The sequence below is a fragment of the Neltuma alba genome, unplaced genomic scaffold, assembly GCF_004799145.2.
Source record: "Neltuma alba isolate B1F8T4 unplaced genomic scaffold, ASM479914v2 tig00005798_pilon, whole genome shotgun sequence".
Lineage (NCBI taxonomy): Eukaryota > Viridiplantae > Streptophyta > Magnoliopsida > Fabales > Fabaceae > Neltuma > Neltuma alba.
Window position 1 is genome coordinate 16,872 of NW_021634235.1, and position 5,854 is coordinate 22,725.

At 33.2% G+C, this 5,854-nt stretch overlaps 1 long non-coding RNA gene across 1 annotated transcript; it reads left to right on the forward strand.

Annotated features, from left to right (window-relative positions):
* Nucleotides 1–4,120: 4,120 nt before the first annotated feature.
* LOC114748759 (uncharacterized) lies at nucleotides 4,121–4,812 on the forward strand. Its single transcript, XR_003740502.1, has 3 exons — nucleotides 4,121–4,202; nucleotides 4,628–4,635; nucleotides 4,750–4,812. It is a non-coding gene; the product is annotated as an uncharacterized LOC114748759 (long non-coding RNA).
* Nucleotides 4,813–5,854: the final 1,042 nt, after the last annotated feature.

Genomic DNA, 5,854 nt, shown 5'->3' on the forward strand with positions numbered 1-5,854 from the left:
TATTATAATCATCTTCTTTAATATTCTCTATTCCTCTTCTATTTGATAATGGTTGATAGAGTATTTATAAGTATAATTTAAAAAAAATTGATAAATATGAGAAATAGGTCCTAAATACAATTATGTTTTATAGTAAGGACCAGAGGAGTAATATTTAAATTAAGTGACATTCTTGTTATTTTGGATCTCCCTAGATCTTAAATCCATAATAATATTAATGTCAATAATTTCATCCAAATGAAATTTTTACGAATATTGTTATTTAACTAATATACTAGAAACTTAGTTTAAAAAGAGAGAGAGAGAAGGCAATAATGTAGTTTAGTTTTCAATTTGATCTCTGTCTTTTTACTTTTTAGTCATTTGATCTTAACAATGTTAATCTTATTTAACAGGGAAAAAAATGTCAACATTACAATTTTAAGTGTTGATAAAGCATTCTAAATATCAACATATTAATTTTAATTTATTAAGATAAAAATGACTGAATTAAAATATTATCATATCAATTGGAAACTTTTTGTTAGCATCTAAAATTGCAGCATTGAATTTTGTTATCGAAATTTATAGTTTAAGGATAAAAGACTTAAAAGGTATTATAAAAGTAAAAGATCACATCAAAGCAATGCGTAGGTAGTGACTTACTTTCATTAAGAAAACTTTAACCAGTATAAACTTAAGTGTTGCCTATCTTTTTTTTTTTTGGTTATATTACGAGACATTGACCCCATATATAAATAGTGTTAGAGAAAATTGATGAAAATTATTCATGGCAAAATTTATTGTCTAAAGAATCCAAGTCTTTTGAGTTGGTGCAATTTATCTTGTGCAATATGTTTTCATATGTATCAAAATATTTTCCATTTTGCAACTGGACATAATCATTAACAAGGAGACTATTGAGCACTTTTTTTGACATGTATATTTTAAATTATTTGAACTACTTTTTTCTTTTCGCTGTACATGTTTAATGAGGTTGATGCATAATTCGCTTCAAAATTGTGTCTTGAGTTTGATAATTTTAGAGAAGTTGAAGGGAAAAAGTTTTTTTTTTTTTTAAGATAGGGAAAAAAAAGCCCTGGTGTTTGAAAGATTTTTGGGAGAATTGTAATTAGGTCCCACCTAATGGAATTAAATATAAAAGAGTCCTTTAAAATCATGAAATTATTCTAAGATCTCAAGAGACCTTATTGTAATAAATTTTATTTGTTTAATTACAAAATTACCTTTTTTTTTAAGTTTGCATTGACAACTAAAAAAGCAGTGTTTGACAACTTAAGGTGTCAGAATTGACAACTATCACGCGATAGTTGTCAATTCTGACACCTTAAGTTGTCAACCACTGCTCTTTCAGTTGTCAATACAAATTTAAAAAAAAAGCAATTTTATAATTAAACAAATAAAATTTATTATAATAAGATCTCTTAGGATTTCATTTCAGAATAATTTCATGATTTTATTCCCTTACGTGGACCTAATTACAATTTCTCAAGATTTTTCACCACCCCGTCAAGGACGCAACCAATAAGCTGCTTCAGCCGGCTAACAAAATCCCAACTTTGACTTTGGTTGCCAGTCTTCAATTTTGCTACCGTCTCTCCCTAAGCGGTCCGGAGGAAAATACGCGGGAAACTTTTCCTCATCAATTGACTTGTCTTCAATGATTAACATTCACATCAAATACAAATCCTCCATTATTTCGTTCGTTAATTTTAATCCCACTGGGAAACATTCCGTACATTCCCATTATACAATCCAAAATTTTAAGCTTCTTTCTCCCTGCTTATTCATTCAGCACACTCACATCTCCATTTCTCTGCTTTTCTTATCAATCCCGTACAGAAAATGATAACCAGATTTGGGTTTCCACTCCTCTTGTTGTTGTTATTTTCCCTTTGTTTCAACGCAGAATCGAAGTGCAAGAAACGATGCAACTTGGCTTTGGCCTCCTACTATATTTCAGACCAATTAGACAATCTTACCCAACTTTCGAAGATTATGCAATCCCCGGTTCTTGAAAGGGCTGAGGATATCGTCAGCTATAACACAGGCATACTAACTAGCCAAGACTATATCCCAAGGAATATTCGAGTGAACGTTCCGTTCCCTTGCGATTGCATCGATGGGGCAAATCCAGGTTACGTATTTAAGTACCCAGTGCAGAAAGAAGACACCTATACGAAGATTGCGAATCAGACCTACTCCAATTTGACCACAGCTTCGGAGTTGCAGAGCCGCAATGGCTATTCGCCGAACAATATTCCTGATTCTGTTACGCTCGATGTGGCGGTGAACTGTTACTGTGGGGATAGCCACGTTTTGAAACAGTATGGTTTGTTCATCACTTACCCACTCAGAACTGAGGATTCGCTGGAATCAATTGCGAACCAGACGAAGATTGATCAGGAGTTGCTGCGGAAGTATAATCCTGGTGCTGATTCCAACAAGGGAAGTGGTTTGGTGTATATATACCAGGAAAAGGTACACTAATTTATGTTATGATGATAAATTAATTTATTTGTTCTTTCAAGTCTTATAATTTAATTATAAACTATGATTGAATTTGATCGTCATTTTAGAGTAACTTTTCTGTCAAGTGTCAGCATATATAAATATATATGACCATAAACCTCTGTATAATAAATTCTTCTCACGCGGTTTGGTCTTCTTTTAAGATTTTGTATCTTTTGTAAAAACGCCATTTTATTCGCATTGAAGCTGGTAATTTTACATTGGATCCTGTGGCTTACACAAGTGAGGCTGAGTTTTGGCTTTCTGCTTTGTAAAATTGAGCTCCGATGTCTACGATACAAATATTATCTCTCTTATAATGTCTCCCATCTCTAGCTTTGGTTTTGTCTGCTACACGGCTGCGCCACCCATCTGGATCATTTAGATTTTTTTCATTTCTATTTTATTGCATTTGTATTATGATTTTTCTGTTTTCTTTTTCCCCCTTTTTTGGAGTTGACAATTAAAAGATTATTTATACTCCATTTCGCATATTTTAAAGTTTTTTTAAAAAATGAAGTATAAAGAAATTGTTTAATGAATCTGGACTGTCCAGTCCCCATTAGTTCTTACTTATTATGTAAAGGAGGTGGGGGTTGTTCTATTTTGATAGTGTGATAGTATCCTGTGTTTCGTACGGATTATTAGCGGAATTCAATGGCCCTTCGATGACATTTAATAGAACTCCCGAGCGTTTCTACAGAGGCCCTTGTTATAAGCCAGGACAATCCATCTTGATATTTGACTGACATAAACCTTAAACTGTTTTCTTCTAATGACTGATGAAGTAACTATATAAAGATGTCATATGAGGGAGAGTATTATGAAGTGATTTTGGTCCTTGCAGAGAATGCAGCTCGTTATTCTAGTGGCTGTTGAGTTATGCAATAGTTTATTGTTGGGTAATCCGGTAAATTATGAGCTGGTCTTTTTTGGCTGTTTCTGTTTTTTTTTCCCCGGGTGAAATGTTGTTGTTCTTTTTACTCTTTCATAATATATATATATATTATTGATTCATCGAAATTTGCATTAACTTGCAAGCTTCTTTAAATACTGATTGTCTCTAATCTGCCAAAGTTTGATTCCTTAATTTGAATTTTTGTAAAATGTACATATTGAGCACATTTGGATCCTAATTTCATTGCCCTTTTATGCCATGTCGAAGGAATACTTTCGAGTAATAACGTAACCAAAAAAAAGGATGATTGCAAACTAAACTGACCATATGGTATCATATTTTAGCAGGAGACTGAATGTTATACCCAACACAGCATTCTAAACAATCTAGAGCAACTTACAAGAACTATAGGACAATCGATACTGAGTCATAGGATGAAGCCATTATGTTGCTAATTCTTTATCCACATTAGAAGAACAATCTTAAACGTAGCAATCATTTTTCTTTCAAAATTAATTCCACTTTTGGTTTTAGTGTTTGTGATTTCACTGTTGACTAATGTGAATCATGTAAGAAAGATAAGAATGGGATAATTACCATTTCTGATCATTTACAATCTAAAAATATCACAAGGTCAGACAAGCATTCAGATCCATGTTTACCTAACAAGTATCATGTTTTCAAATTTTTTGACTCGTTTATGAGATACTAAAATATTTCTAGACATGCCTCACATATTTTATACTTTTAACTTTTCAGGCCAAAATGACGCTAATGTGCCAATGGCCCCAAGGTAACTTGCCTACTTTGTGTACGATTTGTACATGAAGATGCATAGGTTTTTTCTTTTCTCTAGTAATATTTTTGAGCAAATTAAATTTTCCCTCTATTTTCAAAACATACATGCACTTCTCTCGAAACAAAGTTGCACCACATTTTAGTCCAGTTTTTGAAATTTTTTACTCTAGCACCCCTCTATAACCTATTTGCATTTTTTTTGGTAGTTAATATTCATGAAAACAATCTGCTTTTTTATTTTTATTTGGTGCTACTCGGATAAAATACATATCATAGAGGGTGTTTTAGTATTAAAAAAATAAGCGGCACTAAATTGTATTTTCTGGAATTGGATTCGTACTTTTAGCAAAACTAAGGAGTTCTTGTAATTTACTCTAAATTTCTTAATCCTAATGTGTGTGTTCTCTTTTCCCTTTGCAGCACGAAAGGTTGGCCTTCTCTCTTTTGAGAAAGTTGCTTACTTTATGAATGCGTTGGTAAGAATATGCTGAAATTATAAGGTCGGTGCTACTTTGGTCTGATATTGTTTTCGACACAAGCAGGTCTAAAAGGTGGGGCTATTGCTAGATTATCTGCTGGAGCAGTAGTTGGCGTTCTCTTATTGGTTGCTTGTATTTGCGTCGTATGTTACCAAAAGAAGGAGGAGGAGGAGGAGCAAAAGTTGGTAAAAATTTACTCTTCTCAACCGGGTAAAGGTACATTAGATGTCTACTTCTGCTTTTCTCCTTCCCATTGTACTTGCTGCTAGAATGTGAGTAAAATGTAGTGTGTCCAAAGGCTTAAAAGATTAACAACTCTCCTCTAACTTCTTTGACATTCTGAAGTAAAACTCAAATAATCTTATAACTGGTCTCATTGCCTTTGTCTCTCTTGCTAACAATCTCAAAAGGGAAAAGTTCACAGTGTGATGTGTAAAACTCTCTCACTAAAACGTTATAAACTTGTTATAAAACTACTACTATGGTAAAAAAGAAAAACTGTTATACAAATTACCATAGTAAAAAAGAAAACATGTAAATATTTCTAAAACTACTAATTAGACTGTGGCCCGAAGCCCAAATAGAACTGTTGCATGCCAATCAAATTGCTCTCTTACATATTTTCACAAACACCTTATGTGCATTAAGGTTAAATTTAAACAAGTTTAGCAAGCTTTTTAATCATCAAAATGTAACCCAATCAATGTTGAATAATTCATAAGTGCAATTCTTACCGACAATCGATTTAAATAGAAAACATACACACCTACAATCAATTACATTAATTTCTTTCAACATCCAAAAACTCACGTACTGTAAAAGACACATACATCCATGCACTTACCTTGTGTTGTGAACAAGCTTAAGGTGGACGAGATCGAATGGTGACTTCTGTGGAAGAACATGTTGCTCCTTGTCATGGGATGACATGGATGGAGAATGAGGAAGAGAGGGAGAAAACCAATGGGGAAGAGAGAGAGAGAGAGAGAGAGGCGGAGCTACTAGCTAGAGAAGGAGAAGACAAACTTAATTGTCAGCATCAGTATTGGAAAGGAGAAGTAGAAATCTAAAGAAGGGAAAGAAAGAGCTCACTGCACACGAAGAAGAAAGGAGAAGGCATATTTCTAGAGTATGTTCAAATATGTGAGCGGCAAAGATGAAATTTGAA